General features: G+C 36.1%; 1 protein-coding gene across 8 annotated transcripts in view; it reads left to right on the plus strand.

Annotated features, from left to right (window-relative positions):
- The window catches only part of LOC126892895 (phospholipid transfer protein C2CD2L), a 254,093-nt gene that overhangs the window by 6,206 nt on the left and 225,242 nt on the right, over positions 1-22,645 (plus strand). The window lies entirely within an intron of this gene.

Genomic DNA, 22,645 nt, shown 5'->3' on the forward strand with positions numbered 1-22,645 from the left:
GGGACCTCTCGATCTCTGGTAGAATGCTCTACCAACGAAGCTATCATCGCTCTGTATACGTGACATCTCGGAAATAATTACAAATGACGGTGACAAATAGATCAAGTGAAGTGTAAAGATATTATAATAGATATTTTATTATCTTACTCCCGAGGAAGACAAATCCAAAGAGACAAAAATTATAATAAATAATATATTTACTAAAAATACTAAAGAAGTAAAAATCTTCCTTTGTAGATGGTATATAATTTATTTAAATTTTTTTTTCTAAAATATATCCAAGTTGGACTTAAAGTGGGTACATCCCTGTTACGATACAAACAAACGTTTTCGGACTAATCAGTCCATCATCAGGTTAAAGTCTAAAATAAGTAAACCACTGTATAAGAATGACAAAGTTAAATTTTGACTGTTAAAAAGTAAGGAAAAATTAAAACATGTGGTTACTTACTCAAGATCCAAAGTAGTTGAAACTAGCTACTGTGGTAGGTCGAATGACCTTACCAGTATAGTCATTCGACCTACCACAGTAGCTAGTGTTCCAGTGTTCTCCTGTTCCAGTGTTCTCATATATCAAAGTTTGTCCGACTAGACACCGTTAAGCTATTAACAAATTTTCAGCTTGCTATTAATAAACATTTTTTGGTATGCGGGATCTAGGCCTAGACTTCATTTGCGGCAAAACACAAAAATTGCATGTGAAAGCCCCACTTTTCACCTTTAAAACGCATTTTTGATTTTTGATTCTTTTATTTTTGTCGATAGGACACTACGCGTACAGATTCTTGGTAAATCGATGTTTTTCGTTTCCCCTCTTACAAGGTTGATTTTAGAAAGAAGACCGGGGTAGAAGTGACAAACTTTTTGCATATTTTTTGGATTGCAAAATTGACATTCTCAGCAAAATTCAGTTTGTACATTTCATTTTTAGAGATCAAATCTCTGACGAATATTGAGACTGACATACTAGACTCTACTATTGGACTGACAATTTTCCTGACCTATTGGACATATATTTGGATAATGTATGTAATGTACCGACCTGGATACTGAAGGCACATATATTTAATACACAAACAGGAAACTTTACGTAAATCAGATGTAGATACGCGATATAACAAAGCCGACTACGGCCATGATTGATTTGAAGGGCATGTAGATTATTTTTATTTCGGTCCTGGCTGCTGCAAATTGAATTATTTTATTTAAAGTTTATCAGAATCATGCAGGCAATAAGAGATTGCCTGTTTCGTTTTTATTTTATTAGTGTTATTAACGATTAAGATTTGACATAAAAATTATGGCTGTTTTAATATTAAGAAATTTGAGCATTATTACTAAATAAGAATTAACCAAAATGTTAAATGCCTTATTTTGATAGTTCGTTCTGCAGATTGGAAATAATTTTCCAAATACCAGATACCTATTACTCGAAGGATTTTACCTTCCCACAAAAGAAATTTATTTACTTATTTTTCGCTAGTGTCCATGTTTCGCTTCCAAATGTGACTGCTGTTAGTATTAAGCCGGATTTATGTTAGAACGGAGCGTGTACGACACGGGCCGGGGAGCATATTTACAGATGCTAGCGTGTGTAGACACCACGGTGTTGAAATCAGTTAGGGTTTGGAAAAACAGTACATTTACAGATACTAGCGCGTGTTGACACCACGGTGTGCCGCGATGTTGAAATCAGTTAGGGTTTGGAAAAACAGTACGTTTACAGATGCTAGCGTGTGTTGACACTAGGGTGTTGAAATCAGTTAGGGTTTTGAAAAACAGTAAATTTACAAATACTAATAGATTTGGACACCAGAGTGTTGAAACCAGCTAGCTTTTTTAGTGGTTATACATGCATATATGCTAACGGCTATTGACACTGATTTTATATACCTACTGCTGTGGAAAAATATTTAAGTGATTTAGGTATTATTAAATAATTAAACGTTGTTGGGATATAAACAATAATATATTAACACAAAAGAACAACATACAAAATAATGTTGTTCTTAGGCTATTTCCTTGTGGCATTTTTATAATTAACTATTTAGATAGGAAAAACTAGGAAATAAGACACAATTAAATTGAAAAAAAAGTTTTATTAACGTTTCGATGCCCAAATCGGGTGTCGTTGTCAAAATACAAAATACTACTAAATTAAACAAAAATGTTGTTGCTTAGTAAAAAATTCTTTTAATAATTTATTTAATCTGACTCATTTATATTGACAAGGCTATAGTAATTTTGTTAATGGCAACTCGGTAAAGGGATGCAGAGGATCTGTTAATCAGGGGTGGGCAAAAGGCGGCCCGCGGGCCGGATCCGGCCCTTTTGCTTACTTTATCCGGCCCGTTAAAAAATCCCGCAAGCTTTTTTTAAGAGCATAGGCGCAATGCTTTTTATATGCATTAATTTTTTTCGAATCCTGAGAAAATTATACTGCCGACGGCTGAAAGTCCCTGAAAACTTCTACAATGCTTATTTTAGTAAATCGCAGGGGTGAACAAAAAAGAAAAAAAAATAGTGTGATTTTTATTTTCAAATATCTCCTTCAAAAGAAACTTTTAATTTATTCTAAGGGACTTTTGGCCTTCGGTAATAATGTAATCTTTCATTCTGCGTTTAAATTTTTCAAAAATATTTATTAGTTTTCTCACGATTCGAAAAAAAGGAATGCATTTAAAAATCATTGGTCCGAAATTTTGCGCCTACGCTCTTAATCTCTTTTATGCGATTTTCTTGAAATCAACAGTATTAGTGTTTGTAGTGTTCATATAAATAATGTATCTCTATCTTCTGCTTTTCTTAAAAGCGTCTGTATGTTTAACCCGGTCCAGGCGCAAATATTTTTTGGCCAGGGAATTTGTCGTCTACCAGGACCCTTTTCCTTCCATTTTTCTCTTCATAATCAGCTGCTGCAACAACTTACAACAACGTACTTATCATTTATTAGTATGTGCCCTTTCTTCTTGCTGTCCTTCTCCCTTTAATGATGGTCAAAGTTCTTTGTTCCTTTCCCATTCTGTGTAACACCATTTCGTTAGTAATATGATCGGTCCATGGTATTTTCAAAATTCTCCTAAAAAGCTACATCTCAAAAGCTTCCAGCTTTCTCACTAAGTCAGCATTAACAATCCAATAAAGAAGAATAGAGTGGACATAACAGTTTTATTATCATCCAGGTTTTTTTATAGGGTTCTCCCAGTTTCCAGCTTCGTCCGTCGTTGCATTCGTCAGGGTGAACGTTCCTTTCCGACATTGTCTTTTGAATGCCACCCAGCCAGGACTGTTTCGGCTTTCCCCTCTCCCTTCTTTCCTTAGCGTTCATTTTAAAATTTGTTTTGGCATCCTGTCGTTGTTCATTTCTTCTACATGACCATACTAGATAAGTTGACACCTTTGAATTTCGACTATGATGGTTGACTTGACCTAACATTTTACCATCCGATATCAGATTTGCATATTGAATCTTTGGTTGCTCAGAAATTTCCTCATCTTCAAAAAGGCTGCTCTTGAATTTCTGAATTTAATTTTTTATCTGGATCGCTCTTATGGCTTAATATAATGGACCATATTAAAAATTTCGTAATTTAACTGAGAACTCTAGGAATAATTAAAACGATCGAAAATATCTACCAGAACAATAAAAGTAAAAGTAGATGAAGAACTAACTGACCATAATTGAAGCTGAGAAGGGATAAGACAGGGAGATTCCCTGAGTCCTCTGTTGTTCAACCTGATCATGGACAAAATATTATAAAAAGTAAGAACAAAAAAAGGATACCAAATGGGAGAAAAACAACTTAAAATAATCTGCTATGCAGACGACGCAACACTAATCTCTCAAAGTGAAGATGATTTACAACGTATGCTGCACGAATTTAATATAACCGCTAGAAAATTTAACATGTCAATTTCCCCAAAAAAGACCAAATGCATGGTTATAACAGCAGATCTAATAAGGTGTAAATTAGAGCTGAAGGGTCAAATAATAGAACAAGTCATGGAGTTTAAATATCTAGGCATCACACTATGCAGCTACGGCAAACTCGAAACAGAAGTGGAAGATCAGGTGAATAAAGCAAACAGAGTCGCAAGTTGCCTGAATGAAACAATATGGAGAAATAAAAACCTCGGAAAAGAAGTGAAAGGCAGAATTTACAAAACAGTCATCAGACCAATAATGACATACGCGTCAGAAACACGACCTGATACAGAAAGGACAAAAAGAATGCTAGAAACAGCAGAGATGAAAATATTGAGAAAAATCAATGGTAAGACGCTGTGGGATAGAGCTAGAAGTGCAGATATACGAAGGAGATGCAAGGTGGACAACATTAATAACTGGGTGAAAAGCAGAAGAGTAGAATGGAACAACCACATAAGCCGAATGACAACAAATAGAGTAGTAAGGACGGCGAGAGACGGTTCCCCAATAGGAAGACGATCAGTGGGAAGACCACGAAAAAGATGGAATGACAACTTACTGGAGGCACATTGAAAAACAGACAGAGTAATGTCTATATAAAAAGAAGAAGAAGAACTGAGAACAAATTGTTCGCATGTACACACAAGCAAGACAATTGATTATTACTATTATTTATTATTAACAGTCAAATGTATTTGTCCGAATGCTTTAAAATGATACTTATAGTATTTATGTCAAAAAACTTTCTTGGACGGAGAAAGACCTATAGGTCTCCGGCCCGGGAGACATTTTGAAAATTTCATTTTGGCCCGCGCTTAAAAGTATTTGCCCACCCCTGTGTTAAACCATTCTCACAGGTGTCTAAGCCATGACTTTCTTATTCGACCTGGCCTTTCTTCTTCCGTATACCTTGCCTTGTATTATTAAATGGAGTATATTACACAGACTTTTATACAGAGTTTTATATATGGAAAGCCTCAATTATCTCGGAAACGGCATGCACGATTTTTTATAGATTTTGGTGACAAAGAGTTTTCTAATGCGGCCGATATAATAGTGACAATTACATTGTTGTCAGAACTTCCGTTTTTCTGTAAATCTAATGAATTTTCTCTTTTTAAATGGAACACCCTGTATATTTTTGCGTTTTGAAGTCCTTAAGAAATGCTGATTATTTTTCGTATTATATTCCCTACATCTAAATACCATAATTTCGTAGTTATTTAGCTACATTTAATAAAAAAAAATTTAAACAAATTAAAAAAAATAAATTTTTTCAACCCGGGTACATTATTTTAGGTTCTTTTGATCATTGGAAACAAAAAAGGTCTTTTGTAATTTTTCTCTAAAGTTAATATTTTTGAGTTATAAACAATTTAAACCTGAAAAAGACGAAAAATATTTCATACCTCCTTCTTCCATTCAAGAATCGTATTTTAAATGTTACATACCTCCTTCATCCACTAGAATATCTCTTATTAAGCTTTTTAGAGATACAGTATAAGTGTCATATGATAGTGAAGTTACATACCACCTTCATTCACTAAGAAACTCAAAATTTTAGAAAATGTTACATACCCCCTTCTTCCACTTAGGTCTTCATAGTATATTATTCAACGAGCATGCATTGATAGGCAGCTACTACTCACGATGAAGTTTGCGGTACAAGCCGAAGGCGAGTGTCGTAATTCATCAGAGTGAGTAATTGCCATTACATGAGAGTAGAATACTATACTTTTTCTATGACCTTTTTTATTTTAATTAGTAAAAAAATAATATTGTCAGCTAGGTACTCGAGATTAAAATTATAATATACAAAAATAAATGTTGCTTTATAAAATTTAAAAAAAAACGGCAAATACTGTCTTACGTATTGTAAAAATACAAGAAATAGTCAATTCAAGTTCTATTCGTTTACGAAAATTTTAAGCACTTTGTACCTATTGTCAATGTAATAAATAAGAAATGGCTATTATTGGTGGACGTATGTTATAAAGTTATAATGTACGTTTTTAAATTTAACTATATCATATAATATAATAATATAACTATGTTATAATAATATTATAATTAAATATTAAATATATTAAATTATTATTAAATCTATTATATTTAAGACAATATAACTTTATAAAATAAACACAATAAGTGTAAGTTATAAATTCCAATAAACACAGCAAATGCGCTAATGTCACTCTCACTAAAAATGATAAAGGTCAAAATTCATACATATTAAACAAGGTATAAACGTAAAAGTATACACAACCATTGTTACATTTTTTATAATTCTGTATAATTTTAATCTCGAGTAGTTGATAATCAGTAGTTTTTACTAATTAAAATAAAAAAGGTCGTAGAAAAAGTATAGGATTATACTCGCACGTAATGGCTATTATTCACTCTGATGAATTACGACACTCGCCTTCGGCTCGTGCCGCAAACTTCATCATCGTGAGTAATAGCCATCATTAATGAAGCTCGTTGAATAATATACTATTATCTGCGGTTTATATACAACTAATATACTAAAAGTGGCATGCACTACTTGAACCTTACTTCAGCCCGTGAGTAATGACCCGTGAGTAATGAAGTAGTCCTCACGGGTAAAGTCTTGGGTATTATTATCTATTCATATTTCCCATCTAAATAGTTTATTATTATAAAAATGCCACAAGGAAATAGCCTCAGAACAACATTATTTTTTATGTTGTTCTTTTGTGTTAATATATTAATGTTTATATCCCAACAACGTTTAATTATTTATTAATACCTAAATCACTTAAATATTTTTCCACAGCAGTAGGTATATAAAATCAATGTCAATAGCCGTTAGCATCTATGCATGTATAACCACTAAAGAAGCTAGCTGCTTTCAACACTCTGGTGTCCAAATCTGTTAGTATTTGTAAATGTACTGTTTTTCCAAACCCTAACTGATTTCAGCACCATAGTGTCAACACACGCTAGCATCTGTAAACGTACTGTTTCTCCAAACCCTAACTGATTTCAACACCGCGGCACACCGTGGTGTCAACACGCGCTAGCATCTGTAAATGTACTGTTTTTCCAAACCCTAACTGATTTCAACACCCTGGTGTCTACACACGCTAGCATGTGTAAATATGCGGCCGGGGAACAATAGACAGCACACGTCCCCGTTTTCGCCCCGTCCTTTTGTACTATAAACTATATCCAATATCTTTCATATTACACGATTATTCAACGTGTCCCGCAAGAAAGCCGTTTCGTGCACGGCCCGTTCTAATATAAATCAGCCTTTATGGTTTTGTGGAGCTGAATGTTTGCACCTTGTGGGAAAAGTTTTGGTCTCATTAGATGTTTCATTGCATGACGTTCCGCCATTTTTCGTGTTTCAACTTCTCGTTCTACTTTGTTTTCATTGGTGAATGTTAGTTACTCCTAGATATAAACTCTTTAACCACTTCGAAGTTATGATCGTTTATGTTAACATTATGCCTATTAGCCTATTCGCTGTCGTTCTTGTTTTAAAAAATACCATGTATTTTGTATTGTTTTCATTTACTTTTAGACCGATGAATGCAGCTTTTCCAAAGCTCGAGAAAATATCCTTTAAATAATTGATTGTGCTACTGCATTTACATCATCGGCAAAGCTGAAGGATCTTGGCTCCCGAGCAGTTATGTCTGGTTTGATTTTTGGCTAAATTTTTCGCATGACCAGGTTAAATAGCAATGGGGACAGCGGATCTCCTTGTCTCAGTCCAGAATTTACACAGAAGGCATTTTAATTTGTGCCTCACATTCTAACTTGTGCAAAGAAGTTACTTACACACATTTGCATTAGCACAGCTAGTTTCTAAAGTATGCTCAGCATAAACCATTAAATTCCATAAGATTGAACGATTAATTCAATAATAAGCCTGTTTGAAATATATAAAGATCTATACTAAATTTACTATCAAGATGCAGTAGAAATAAACAAACCAAGACACGTTAAATGCTACTAGGAGCACTCCCGAATCATAATTTACAATTATCCCAAATCATGATTTCCAAAGTTTATACATTGTAAATTATGATTCGGGAGTGCTCCTAGTAGCATTTAACATGTCTTGGTTTGTTTATTTCTACTGCATCTTGATTGTAAATTCAGTATAATGTATGTCTTGATTATACTTAATAGTTATTAAGGTACCAAGGGTATTATAAGGATAATAACGCTTGAGGTATATACGTTGACGGAAAGCGTTATTATCTATAATACCCGTGGTACTTTCAACGTTTAATGTCCGACTAAATTCTTCTTTATATGCAAAAAATTTGAATGAATTTTAAATTAATTAGTTTTTAAATAAGTACATTTACCTACCAGCAATAGTCGTATCGTAAATGTGGTATGTGGTAACCATAGTTTTTAGTTTTACTTAGGTTTTTATTTGTCAATTTGACAGTATTTAACTAGTTATTTAAATTCAATGCCCAAGGGCCTTATTTTTGAAAATAACGCCCTAGGGTATTATATCATATTTAACTGACTTCGAAATCATGTCATTAGTTGTCAAATAATATACCAGTTGGACATTAAATACTTTTCAAGCATTTGTTTAATATTAAATGTTTGATCAGTAGTCGATCTTCCAGCCTGAAGCCACATTATTTTGGTATTTCGGTCTCCAGGTTGAAAACAATTTTTAAAATACAGTGGAACCTCGTTAACTCGGATTAATCGGGACCGCGGCCGATCCTGGTTATCGAAAATCCGAGTTAGCCGAAAAAAATGGTAAAAATTAATAAAATACGGTATACTTACAGATAAACTTCGTTATAATTGAAATAACATGAAATATATTATATGCACAGTACACTAGAGATGTTGAAAAAGTATCTATTCGTTACAAAGTACTCGTTACTTACGAATACCGAAAGTAACGATTACTATACAGAGAGGCAAATTACTTTGATTACTCTGATTATTACTTCGTACCAATCGTATCAGAGCGAGTAACGACTATTGTATCTACAACCAGTACACTTGATTACTTTCTACCAATCGTATACCAGCGAGTAAATAACGGGACCGGTATTGTACGAGTGTTATCGAATATCGTTATCGGTATGAAGCGTGTTAAGGGTGTGAGCCTCAGAGCCTCACACTGTGAGGGTGAGGAGAAGATAGAAGATGAAACAGAGGGAGGTATAATGGAGGTAAAATATGTAATGTATGTCATTAACAAAGATTGAATGCGAAAACCCTATATTTTTATCTAGATCTATATCTATACCTAGGTATACAAAATACCTACCTACTGAGAAATACGATTGTCGATATGATTACCGGTACTCAAATACAAAAGTAACAAAAGTAATCATAGCAATCAAATCATTCGGTGAAGGTCGTTGTTATATCGGAATACCTATACAAAATACCTACCTACTGAGAAATACGATTCTCGATATGATTACCGGTAATCAAATACAAAAGTAATCAAAGTAACGAATACTGTAAATGATTACTTTATACAAAAGTAACGATTTGTAACGAATACTAGAAAGTAACTATAATCAACATCACTACAGTACACATCTAAATTACGAATCAATTACGCCTTTATCAATTCTACCTAATGATTCTAGTTTCTTTTCCATTGTCACTACAACATTTTTACGTTTCGTTGCCATAACGTAGACAAAAAAAAAACACGCAAACACAAAATCTGAATAGATTTACGAACGATTACAGAACGGAAGCGAACAATACGACTGTACTACACACAATACGGTCTCTCGCAACGATGTTATGTTATTTAATAATAGTGAAGACTAAGATCATTGTTTAAAAAAGAATTTTTTGCATACCTACTCTTTTAGTCTTTTTTAAACAATGCTAAGACAGTTTGAAATAAATAAAGGTTACTGCAGGTGCCTGTTGTTTCAGATAACACGACAATGAACGTCGTGTGCCATGAGTCATTTTTACTTTCGTATATGTAGTTCAAATTACACAAATACCCATTATCTCTTAAATATTATATTACATACATTTTTATTGTTGAAATGTTTGTCTGATAAAAATCGGCCCTTATTAGCCGGACTTCCGGGTTATCGGGGGCCGACTTATCGGGGTTCCACTGTACTCTTTTTGACTTACGATCTATCATGTAGGGAAAATTACGTACCTAACCAGAAGAATACATAATAATATGTCCAGGCTCATAAATTTGAGAGACTGGCTTGGATGTAGTTCTTGTCAAGTTTTTAGAGCTGCTTTTAAAATTCATAATCCCCTTGACGATAGTGAACCTTCATAGCAAAGATGTTAAACGAAAAAGTTTTTGTAAAACTAAATCATTTTTTGATTAGTTAAAAAAACAAATGCATTCTTCTCATTTGTGATCTTTCTTGTTCTCTCCTGCTTTCCCAAGATGTTCACTACACGATTAAGTAGGTATAGTCCGTTCGCTAAACTCAGACACAACTGGCTAGTGATTTTAGTCGGTAATTTTTTTGTTTTTGGCAAATTTTGCCAAAATTGGCAAAATTACTAACTATTTAGTAATTATTAAATATTTAGTAATTATTTTTTTTTGCCAATTTTACCAAATTGGCAAAATTACTTACTAAAATCACTAGCCAGTTGTGTCTGAGTTTAGCGAACCGACTATACAGGGTGAGGCAGATAAAGTGATAAATATCTCGAGAACTAAAGGTAAGAAAATCATGAAAATTGGAATATAGGAGTTTTGAGATGTGAACTATTTAATGAAAATATTTTGGTCTCTTTGCTACTTCCGGTTATACCGGAAGTTGATTGTAACTTCGTTTTTTTAAATGGGGCACCTTGTATATTTTTACATTTTTGGCTTCTCCTCGATTTCTTCTTTCTTAAAATATAAGGTTTTGTAATATTATACAAGGTAGGTTAAAAGATAATTACGTTTTCTTATTAATTTCGTAGCAACATTCGCACCCTGTAAGATTGTAGTAGTTTGACATAATAAACTCTATTTATGTTCAAATGATTTTTAATATAGTTTACTATTGTTAGGAATTATTGGTATAGTTAAATTTTTCATTTTAGTATACAGGGTTGGTCGAAACTCGGAATGAGTATTTTGTGAGTTTTCTTAATTGGAACACCATATATTTTAGTATTGTAATGAAATGTTATTGTATGGTACTTTTTAATTCTTTAAGCATTCCCTATACCTAACTGCTTTATTTTGTGAGTTATTGGTGATTCAAACCAAACATTAATTGCAACACAAAATATGTGAAATTGTATTAGGTTGGCCGTGAAAGTATTCAATCACAAATAATTTTTTGGAAATAAATACATATTAATCTAGACTGATACTTAAAATTGCCAATAATGGTTGAGATATCAAAATACCGAGGAAGTTAAGACTGTTGGTACGATTAACAATTAAGCACAAATTAAAGCAGTTAGGTATAGGGAATGCTTAAGAAGTAAAAAAGTACCATGAAATATCATTTCATTACAATACTAAAATATAGGGTGTTCCATTTAAGAAAACTTAGAAAATACTCATTCCGAGTTTCGACCCACCTTGTATACTAAAATTAAAAATTTAGCTATACTAATAATTGTTAACAATAGTAGACTATATTAAAAATCATTTGAACATAAAAAAGTTTATTATGTCAAACTACTACAATCCTACAGGGTGTGAATATTGCTACGAAATTAATAAAAAAACGTAATTATTTTTTAACCTACACCGTATAATATTACAAAACCTTATATTTTAAGAAAGAAGAAATCGAGGAGAATAAAAAAATGTAAAAATATACAAGGTGTCCAATTTAAAAAAACGAAGTTATAAGCAACTTCCGGTATAACCGGAAGTACCAAATAGATGAAAATATTTTCATTAAATAGATCACTCTTCAAAACCCCCTTATTCCAATTTTCATAATTCAGTTGCCTTTAGTTCTCGAGATATTTTTAATAGGCCCTTTATCTGCCTCACCCTATATATTATTCCACCTTTCATCTCCATATCTGACCTCATGTCCTGTAAATTGCCGTATTAGTCTTCCTATTTACTTTTACTATAATCCATTTATTTGTCTCCTTATCCTTTAGTTATATATTTTAGCATTTGTATTTCTATAGCGCGTTGTGTTTTTCAAAACAAGAACTCAAACAAGAAAATAGTGATATTGCTATTAACTTTAATAATGTTGATTTAAAATTATGTGATGAAAATTTGAGGAGTATTTTTCAACTTTGAAGATTTTGATGCAGTATATTAGAAGATCCTTCCAGTCCACAGCGCAAGAAACCATGTCTAAACAAGACGAATAATTATCCGAAAATTGAAAAAAAAAAAAAGATAATGTCTATATGAAATAAATAATAATTTTTAATTCAGTTCTATAAATTAAATCTAATAACAGAACATTATATTGTTGTGAAGTTTAGTTTCATTTGTAAATAGTTAATTGTCCTGCATTTGATATTTGAGCCCATTCACGAATGTTTTTTAACCAAGAAACTTGATTTATTCCACTTTATGGCCTTCTATTTTGCCTTTAAGGATCAGTTTTAGTAATCTATACCGATTTCCCCCACTACCTACATATCCCACATAATACATTTTCCGGTGTTTAACAGTGTTTAGTAGTTATCTGTCTTTACGCGCGCTGATCCATGAGTGTACGAATCCCTACTCGAAACGGCCCTTCTCAGGGCAGCGACGCAGACCTCAAAGTCATCTTCTGGAACGCTGGAGGTCTAAGCAACAGCAAGTTTTTAGAACTCAAACGAAGCGTTCTCGAAAAGAACGTTGATATATATGTCATTGTAGAGGCAGGAGCCGCTACAGACACACCTCACCTCTACCCTACAGTTGGCTATTCAACCCATGTGCTGAAGAGGAGTCGACAAGTAGCGTCAGGAATTATCATCGGAATCAAAACCCCTCTAGTATGCAAGACTAACATAATTCACGAAATGAAGGATAGAGATAAACTGGAAATGTTCCAGGTCGAAGTCTGGAAAAACTCGAAACATGTCACCCTTTTCTTACTATACAATCCGCCAGATAATATACCTGCATTGGAATTGGTAGAGCAACAAATCCAGCCAAGTACCATCATAATTGGAGATTTCAATAGTCCATCCACGAGATGGGGCTACTCTAGAACCACCAACGTTGGGAAACACCTCGAGGACTTTTTGGATAACAACTATCTTGATGTAGTGAACACCCCACCTACGTTCTTATCGTTTAGAGGAAGTCAATCAAGGCCCGATCTTGTCGTAACACACCCACACATTACAGGGAAGACCAGTGTAACCCTCCTGGACGACGCAGCAGGCTGTGGTCACCGCGCTCTGCTAGAGACATGCAAACTGGCAAAGGACAAAAAAGCCCAAAATCGCGCCCCGCGCTGGAATTTTAAAAAGGCGAATTGGAAAAAGTACAGGGAATGCACAGATGAAGTCCTTACTCAACTAACACTACAAGAACCAGAAGAAGCAGCAAAGAAAGTAACCGAGGCCATACTTAGATGTGCAAAAGAGTGCATACCGCGAGGTCAAATTAAGGGGTATAAGACTTTCTGGTCCCCAACGCTATCCAAATTGAAAGCTGCCAGAAATAAAGCCAGGGGCAAAGCTGAAAAATCCAGGCAAATGAACGATTGTGTAGAGCTTCGAAAGAGACAAGCGATCCTAACTCAAGCCATTAAGTCAGGGAAAAGAGAAGCTTTCAAATCCTTCCTTGCTAAGCTCGACTTCCGAAAAGACGGCGTCAAAGCGCACAGGTTCGTTACTACGCTAAACAATGATGGAAACAAGCAACAGCAAGTGCCAATGAGAGGCATGGCTAGAGAACTCACCACACATGCCGATATAGCAAACGAACTCTGTAAACACTACACAAAAGTGAGTAATATTAAGATAAATAAGAGGGAGAGAGCAAGACTGTTGCGCTATCCCCCTCCCCGGCGGATGAGCAAAAGTATAAAGGACATCTGTACAGAAGATTTCTCGATATCGGAGCTGGAAGCGGCTCTCTCTGACACAAAAACGAAAAAGGCAGCAGGGATTGACGAGTTGTACCCGGAAATGCTTAAATATCTGGGAGCCGCAGCCAAAAACACCATTCTGAGCTTGATTAACCTAACATGGAATTCAAGAGTCCCAAGTCAATGGAGGAAGAGCGAGGTCATACCCACCATAAAGAAACAAAAAGACCCGAGCCTGACTGATAGCTACCGGCCAATATCCCTCACAAGCTCCTTATGCAAAGTAGCCGAAAAAATGGTTCTGGACAGACTGAACCGAGCCATAACCCATCTTGAACTGATTGACGACGCACAAGCTGGCTTCAGGAAACACAGGAACACCATGGACCATGTAGTCGAGTTTGCTCAAAAAGTCAAGGATGCTTTCCACCGTAAGATGTCAACAGTTGCAGTGCTAGTAGACCTCAAAGCTGGATACGACACAGTATGGAGAGGTTTGCTGTTACACAAGATAGCGAAGTCTGGAATTGACGGTAAACTGTTCAATTGGATAAAATCTTTTCTCGGTGAAAGGTATCAGAGAGTCAAATTTCACAACCATTGTTCCAAATTCAGACTACAAAGACAAGGGCTGCCACAAGGAGCTGTCATCAGCTGTCAATTGTTCAACCTAATGATAAACGATGTGCTCGCAATGATTAGAAAGACACCTGGTGTTGATGCCCTCCTGTATGCCGATGACCTCCTAATATGGGCATCAAGTAGCAGTCTGAAAGCGCTCGAGGGAGTAATGAACCAGGCTCTCAAAAATCTAGAAAAATGGGCGGATAAAAACTGCCTAACTGTCAGTACAACCACAACCGTATATCAAGTACTTACCCTTTCAACAAAGCAGACTGCTGTCAAGCTGACATACAAAGGAGTCGACCTGGAAAGAGAGGTAGTAACAAAATACCTGGGGGTGTACATAGATAAGAAAATGACGTGGAAACCTCAAATCGACGACATTGCAGAGAAAGCCACAAAGAGATGTCGACTGCTCAAACGTCTCACAGCAACAAAATGGGGCGCCACGCAAGATGTCTTGGTAGCAACATACAAAACCTATGTCCGGCCGATACTAGAATATGGGAGTGAAGCTACAATAACTGCGAGTACAAACACCACCTCCAAGCTTGAAGTCGCCCAGAACACTGCCCTTCGCGTCATCACCGGTGCTCCAAAATCAACACCGATTACATCAATGGAAGCCCAGGCCGGTATTGAACCAATACAATACCGCAGAGAGCAACACGCGTTAACCTTCTGGGAAAGGCAAAGACGAATACTTCCACAAAAATGGGACGAATATAGACAAGCAGCCTCACGTCTTAAAACACAAACCACTCCGCTTACAGTAGCAAATCAAATCATGGAAAAATACCACATTGACCTGTCGAAAGCCGCCCCCTTCCCAGCGCAAACTACACTCGCCCGCTGTCTACCAAACACAGAATTGCGTCTTGAAAACCATAACGACCCGAAGCACTTATCGTCAGACATTGTCCTAAGGAAAGCCGCCCTAGAGACGATACACACCAATTACCCAGCGCATGAGTGGCTCCACATCTACTTCGATGGCTCCTCGATGCCGGACTCGGGAAGAACAGGAGCAGGATATGTCTCAACGTTCTCCAAAGGCTCCATAGCTGTGGGTGCCCCCTCTCACCAACTATGATGGCGAAATTGCTGCTATACACGAAGCCGCTAAAAGTCTCGAGAATCTCCAACACCCCCAAAAAGTTGCCTTCTTCATCGACTGCCAAGCCGCAATCCTCGCCCTGTCGACAAATCGATATACCGACTGTGCCCAAACAATATCTTGCCGCGTCCAACTATCGAACTTGCTGGAAAAAGGGTGGCTGATTACTTTACAATGGATCCCTGGTCATGTCGGTGTTGAAGGGAATGAAGCGGCGGATGAACTTGCAAAAGAAGGCACTACTCTTCCACAGCCCCCTAGCTTCCAATCGTACACATCAGCAAAGTCCACCATTAAAAGAGGAATCAAAGCGAAGATAAAAGACCAGCAAATACAAGCCGGTGTTGGAAAATCTTGGGCCCACCTAATAGAGTCACCAATCCCTCACAACTTGCCGAGACCCATCAGTGTAGCCGCGTTCAGAACAACTACGGGGCATGACTACCTGGCCTCCCATCTACATCGCATCGGCGTCCGTGAAAATGACAACTGTCCACTATGTAATCAGCCCCAGATGGATGCTGCTCACCTCCCAGAGTGCCCAGCCCTGATAACAGACCCACCCGAGGAGGATGAAGATCGCCTACGAGAAACAGCTCGTCTATACTGGTCAGCGCGCCGCCAAATGGCTAACATGCCAAGGGTGGGCGTTGGCTAGTAAGTAAGTAAGTAAGTAAGTTATCTGTCTTTGTTGACCCTCTTTAGTACTTCCTCACTAGTTTTCCTTGCTGTCCAAGTTATCTTCAGCATCGGTCCATGAATCCACTTTTCCAATGCTTCAATTCTATACATTATTCATATTTTAGAGTCCACACTTCTGCACCATACAAAAATACAGACTACACATAGCATTTAACCATTATTTATCAAATTGACAAATTAAAAAAAAGAACAAATTGATCTGATTTTTCCACTGGGTATGGGTAAAATAAATTTGAGATTCTTAGAAATACACAAATATGAAAAGATAATGTATTATAATTATATCGTAAAACAAAAGCGGATTCTTGTAGCTTCGCCTAATAATAAATTTACCCTGACTTTCACAACTATGCGATTACAAAGATGTTTTCTTTGCCAAGACCACATTGTTTCGTGCCAACACAACACTCTCATACTAAACTGAAATGTTTACCAGATTTTAAATCTGTCAAAAGTATAATACAAAAACTGGTTCTTAAAAGTTTACGGCAAGAGATTTAAAAAATAAATCCCACAGAACGTTGGACCGGCAGGCCGAGTGAAATAGAAAAATGTAACAGAAAAAGATAAGAGCTGAAGACGGGATTCAACGCAACGTGAAATAGATTCAACGCTACGTGCAATAGCGAAATTTCTCTTGAAATTTCGCTACCAAAACCTGATTCATTGCCTCTTTTCCCTATTTTTATTGTCCTGAGGAGCGTGAATCATTTTCCGAAGTATTGTCGGTAAAATGATACAGTTCAAAGAGATTTAACATACAGGTGCTAAAACGTCCCCCTTTCTAAACACTGTTGCCATTTATATATGTATATACAGTTGGCGAACTATTGTCAAGGCTGGAGTTACATTTTTTATTACTAAATTAAAAATATTTTTAAATGTTATAATGGATTTATTAGAATAATTACATTCATGATAAGTATAATATACATAGTATGAATGTAATCTTGTTAGCTTGATTGAGTTGAATTGAGATTATTTAACATTATAAATTAATTGAGAGAAAATCCACGAACGGGATCTTATTTATATCTATTAAGTCATCAAAACAGACATTTATTAATAAGGAATGCAGTATGAAATCAACAATATCACTGAAAGCACATATTATTCACTTTGCATTTTAACCCAATGGCGACGTTAGTGTAAAAGATACACTGTTTGGAATACGATATTTAGTATCCAAACTCCCAAAAGATGGCGTTTAGACCGATTTCAAATACTTACATAGAATATATTCAATATTTTTAAGAAAACAAATAATTATAAACGTGAGCATTATTAATATACCAGCGTAGTATGTTACAAAATCTAAATAGGTTTCTTACGATTGTATTATATTAACACCCCTCGTATAACACTAAGCTTCTTCCAATTTGCAGACATTCAACTTTTGATACAAAGAACTTGACATTGCGTAACAAACATTTAACAGAAAAAAAACTCGACTTGCCGGTTTATGAGATAATGATACTAGCAGAAGCCAATGTTGAAATTTTATTAAAGAACTGCTTTATTCATCTAGCAGAGATCGGAGTAACATAGCAATAAAGGTTTCTATTATATTCCTTGATTAGTTAACACGCTCGAAAGACTGTCGAAAAATGCCATCCGGTAATGGTACGTTCGTCAAAAAAAGTTTAATTAGGATGCTGGTAAAATTAAGACTACATGGATGGCCGAAAAGTTCTCGGTGCTACATCTACACCAGTAAAAAGAAATTAATAATAGTATCAAACCTATAACCCTAGTCTATCTCTGAAAAAATCATCGATTTCAGTTAAAAATCTTATACTTGACAGGTTTTTAAAAGATTCTGAAAAATTAATGAGTGTTATACCCTATTCCACGAATATGCGACTGTGTTAAATTATCTCGACAACGAATATTTTATTGCAAAAATGCCACAAGAAAATAGCTTCAGAACAACATTAACGAATATTTTATTGTGCAAAATATGAAGAACGCAAGTAAATTGCAAATTACATTGTTATTGGAATAATTATTAGAGCCATTTAAGTACTTTCGTACTTCTTATGTAGCATACTACAATATGCGTTGCCGCGATAATCTAAAACAGTCGTATATTCGTGGAATCAACCATAGCTGATGACAAATCCTTGAAGAAGTAGGCATAGTTGATTTTAACTTTTAAAATTTAACTTTTTATGGAAAAATTTAACTAATTAATTTAGTTAAAAAATGGAGCTCGGGCTTATTTACGAGTAACAATACTTTTTTACACCTTCTGGGTATATGCCGTCTATAAAATAGATAATAAAATTTAGTTCTTCGTTGAGAATCTGTTCAATTTTCAGCGCTTAATGTTTAAACAATTGAAATATGATTTTAAGAAAAGAAATCGCCATCTTGGTTTTTATTGGTGATAGAAGGTTCTTTTTTTACGATTGTGCTTTTATACTATCTTTTCGGCAATCCTACTTACAAGCGCGTTACATAAACATATAACAAAATTATTATAAATGTTTATAAGATAAAAAGTCATCCCTTTTTCTAATGGTTTTTTAATATCAATTTTGATAAAATGTTGAATTTTTTAAATGTATTTATTTTAAAATTGAAGCCTCAAAGAATCAGTTGCGATCTGCTAAATACCTCTAGACTCTAGAGTCATTGTTTGGGTAACTACACCAGTTATTTAAGTAATCCCTCCCCGGGATAAACAAATTTAATAACCTACAAACCCAATAACTCATTAACACTTTCCATACTTTTAAGTATGGATACTTTCCATATTTTTACAACATATAATAATATATTGGAATCAAGAAGCTTCTACTCTGGTAAAAGGCACAGAAACACAAAATTTGCGTTAGAGAGGGTTGTGTGTTATCTCCAACTTTGTTTCACCTTTACTCAGAAATAATATTTAACGACGCCTTGGAAGGGTATTGTGGAGTTCGAATTGGGGGAGAAACTATTAGCAACATGAGATATGCAGATGACTTATCGATCAAGACTAAAAGTATGGAAGATCTTCAATTTCATATAGATCGAGTCACTATAGAATGTTCGAATAAGGGACTTGGCATAAATACAAACAAGACAAAGTTACTTGTGGTAAGTAAACAAGACGTCGGCCCTATGTAACTAATTGTCAGTAATGAATAACGAAAATTAACCATTTTAAATATCTAGGATGTTGGATAAACGAAACGAGGTTCTAAATCCTAATGAAGAAATTAAAACTTTTATAGAAATTGCAAGAGGAGCATTTATGAACCTTAGATTTATTCTGAGCAATTTTCAGCTGAACTTACAACTAAGAATCAAGTTCCTAAAATGTTATGTGCATCCTGTATTACTATATGGATGTGAAACCTAGATCATGAAGGTTACTATTAGAATGTAGAATGTAGAATGTAGAAAATGGGGCGGCCAATAGAGCCTGATACACTGCGACCTTAGTAGATCTATTGTGTTTCCCCTTTCTTTTAAAGCACTTCATCTAGCTTAGTCCTCTTAATGAGACTTAACAGCCTTGATAGTGGCCTTTTCATGTAGCCTGGTGCTTCCGGTTTTTCCTCACCGAGTTCTAGAAACCGCACTCGTGCGAGACCTTCGCAATGACACAGAACGTGTAGAGCGGTTTCCTCTTCTTCCAGACAGAACCGACAGGTGTCCTCTTCTTCCAGACAGAACCGACAGGTGTCCTCTTCTGTCAGGCCTATGAGACTCAAGTGTCTATTGAGTCTACAGTGTCCAGTCAGCAGACCCACTATCATTCTGACCGTGCTTCGACTGCGCGAAAGTAAGTCTGTTGTAAATTTAGCCGAATGTCCTTTGATGAACTGTTTGGCCTGCCTCTGTCCTGGGGAGTTGTTCCACCATTCAAGAGACCTCTGTTGCGCCCATTTTTGTATAGCTGCTCTTTTTATCGTATTTGCGATTCCAAAGACGGGTTCCGGACCAACCAGTGGCGTAGATGCGCCTTCTCGGGCCAATTCATCGGCCTTCTCGTTGCCACGATAACCCTTATGTCCCGGCACCCAGGCAAGTGTCAATCTGTTTCGACTTCCCACCTGAGAGAGGACACTCAAACAGTTCCATACCAGCCATGAATCGACCTGTACCGAACTGAGAGCCTTCAGAGCCGCTTGACTATCCGAATAGATAACGATGGAGTCGTTATCTAGATTCCGACTGATTAGTTCCATAGCGCACCTTTGTATAGCAGCTACTTCGGCTTGAAATACGGTCGCATATGTCCCTAGACATACCCGGACTTCCGTCCTTGGTTTTAAGCCATATATTCCAGCCCCTGTACCTATATCGGTTTTGGAGCCGTCCGTATACCATATTGAGTTTGCCGTTATCGGCGGACCAGCTTCCCAGTCCTCTCTTTTTGGTATTGTGACTTGAAAATTTTTGTTAAAGCTATACCTCGTAACCATTCGGTCTACAGGCATTCCTAGAACGGGGTCTGCCTTTATGTCCTGGTATAGCCTTAAGTTATCAGTTCCCTGCATCATACTTATTGGAGCTTGGCCCTGGATCAACCGATGTACTGTTGATCTGGCTTCACTCTGTATGTATATATGTAGAGGTGGTAGGTTTAGTATAACTTCTAGCGCGTCCGTTGGGACTGTTCTCATGGCTCCCGTAACACTCAAGCATGCAAGTCTTTGTGTGCTACTGAGCAATCGAATCGCCCCGGACTGTTGCGTTTTGTTCCACCACGCCACTGAACCGTAAGTTAGCATGGGCCTTATAACCCTTGTGTATAGCCAGAGGTTCATTTTAGGATTTAACCCCCAATTCTTGCCACACATTCGTCTACATCTGTTCAGGGCCATAATGGCCTTCTGTGTGACTTTTTGAATGTGTGCATTCCATGTCAGCCTCTGGTCGAATATTACACCTAAGTACTTGGCCTGACTTGTGAATGGGATTTCTACTCCCTTGAGCGCTAGTGGCTGTAAGCCTTGCAGTGCTCTTTTCCTGGTGAAGGGAACAACGGATGTTTTTTGAGGGTTAACCTTCAGGCCTTCTTTCTCACACCAGCTGTCCACCATCAAGGTTACTATTATGAACAAATTAGAAGTTTTCGAGATGTGATCATATCGTAGAATGCTCAGAATATCATGGGTTCAACGCATTTCAAACAGAGAAGTCTTAAACAGAATAGGTTAAGGTGAAGGTGACTTAATGATGATCAAAAAGAGAAAACTTTACTGAGGCATATAATGAGAGGTAGCAGATACTGGATACGGATACTGCCGTTAATGCTCAACGGAAAGATCGACGGAAAAAGAGGAATTGGTTGGAAGAAATATTCATTGCTCCGAAACCTTCGTCAATAGACTGACTTATCAGCAGATAAATTGTTACATGCCGCGCAAGATCGAGACCCACGCCTAAAATTTGCGCACGGTACACAAAGAAGAATATACTTTAAAGTACATACACACACCGGCAAAATTAGCCGAACACGTTAAAAATGGGACATGTTTGATGTCTCGTATTTCATAAACCAGTGGTCCGATTTAAGTGATTCTTTTAGTATGTTATAGCCTTATTACTTAAGAATATCGTTGTAATAATATTGTTGCTAGACAGGTAAATACCATTTTATACCGGGTGTACCAATCATACTGTGTTTTTTTCTTAAAGTTTGGAACACCCTGTGGAATATTCTAGCATATGTAAAATATTAGAATTAATACTCGATTGTAGACTTAGGCTTTCTTAACATTTTCCTTTTCGATTCATTTACTTATGTGAGATAATAAAAAAGTTATGTGCGTTAACAGCTATCCATGTTTTTCATCAATAATCCTCATAGTAGGGGAGGAAAGTATACTAAATTTGCAGTTACTCGAGCGTTATGGGGACCTATTGGATTGTGAAGAGTATGTGCTAAAATCAGAAAAAGGTTAGGTTAAGTTTTCCATAAAGTGGGGGACTTTTCATTTTTTAATTTAATTTTCCATTTGAAATAATCATTTTTCTCCGATTATAGCGCTATCTATCCATAATTCGAAAAAATATGTCGAATAAAAGTTGCTTATTTTTACATAAAGGATCCAAATCTGCAATAAAAATTGGGGGGTTCCTATTTAAGATTTGAAATTAAATCCCCCACCCCACCTCCGTGGGGGCTCGTGACACCCCACGGAGAGGGGTGGGGGGTAAATTAAAAATTATAAATACGAACCCTGCGATATTTTGCGAAATGAACATCAGATCGTAAAACTGCAAAATGCACCTATTCAATATTTTTCAAAAATCTACCGAATGGCACCAAACACGACCTCCACGGAGGTGGGGTGG

This window comes from Diabrotica virgifera, chromosome 9, assembly GCF_917563875.1.
Source record: "Diabrotica virgifera virgifera chromosome 9, PGI_DIABVI_V3a".
NCBI lineage: Eukaryota > Metazoa > Arthropoda > Insecta > Coleoptera > Chrysomelidae > Diabrotica > Diabrotica virgifera.